The sequence below is a fragment of the Piliocolobus tephrosceles genome, chromosome 5, assembly GCF_002776525.5.
Source record: "Piliocolobus tephrosceles isolate RC106 chromosome 5, ASM277652v3, whole genome shotgun sequence".
Taxonomy (NCBI): domain Eukaryota; kingdom Metazoa; phylum Chordata; class Mammalia; order Primates; family Cercopithecidae; genus Piliocolobus; species Piliocolobus tephrosceles.
In genome coordinates this window covers 139,704,003-139,705,173 of record NC_045438.1, presented here as the reverse complement: position 1 = coordinate 139,705,173, position 1,171 = coordinate 139,704,003, and the positions used below count along the sequence as shown (strand labels likewise).

Below are 1,171 nucleotides of genomic sequence, written 5' to 3'. Positions count from 1 at the left end.
CAATTATATTAACAACACTTTCTTTAAAAATAGAATCATTTTCTTTTGAAATCAACCAGAGTGATGAGATGTGTTTTTCTTTTCAGGTGCCCCATGATGGTGCACAGCTTCACTCAGCAAACCCTGCCAGCTTCCAAGCCCCAGGATACTGACCTGCACCAGCATGTGGGGCAGCATTACCTCCCCAACAGTGTGGAGAAGAGAACATTTCACCACTGGGTGATGAGAGAGTTGACAGAGACTCTTGGCTTCTCAACGCCAGACATGATTGGAGACCTTTCCTCGTTCTGTTAGAAAAGTCCAAGAAGAAGCTGTGAATAGGATCAGTCCAGAGAAGAAAAGCTCTTATTTTCACTGTCCAAACATCAGCCAATATATTGGGAGAGCCAGCAGAATCCCTCGCCCTAGCCTTGCCTCTTGAGCACACTGCACATGAACACTTCCATGGGGTGAGCGTTCAACTCCTAAATGGCCACGTTCCTCTTTCCTGTGGTCTATCCAGAAAGCCCAAATATCTCAAAGCGTTTTTCTTCACTGATTGCCTTGTTCTATTTTGTTACCCAAGATAAGGATTGGCACATTGGATATTATTTCATCAGTCATTAAAGCATTAAGCTCAACTTTGGATTCCATGAGGCCAGAATGATCTACAGAGTTCACCAGAAAAACAATCCCATTAATTCCTGGGAGATAATTTTTTCAAACCTGACATGGTTGCTTGTGTCCACCAAGATCAAAAGTTGTAAAAGTCATTGCAGCAATTATTAGCTTTTCTGATGTCAGATGTAGTGTTGGAACATGTTGACCCAATCTGTCATCTTTGAGCATGTGAAGAAGAGTGGTTTTGCCTGCATTGTCCAAATCCAAGAATACAAGTTTTCCAAATTTCTTGTAGAGTCCAGGAACTGGAGAACACTGCTGAAGCCATTGTAGATCCACTCAAAGATGAAAGACATTATTCATGCTTACTATGTCCTGAAGGGCTCCTCCTGCAACAGTGGGTGGCCTGGGTCCTCCCTCAGAGCACACCCCAAATATTTTCAGATATGAAAACCTACTTACTCTTTAGAGGTAAGGAAGGTACTTCTAAAAAATTTATTGTATTAAGTTCTGGGATACACGTGCAGGACGTGCAGGTTTGTTACATAGGTTAAACGTGTGCCATGGTGGT

The 1,171-nt window shown here is 42.5% G+C and overlaps 1 pseudogene; it reads right to left on the bottom strand.

Moving 5' to 3' along the window:
* Nucleotides 1-351: 351 nt before the first annotated feature.
* Nucleotides 352-956, bottom strand: LOC111525965 (annotated as a pseudogene).
* Between the last annotated feature and the right edge of the window lie 215 nt (nucleotides 957-1,171).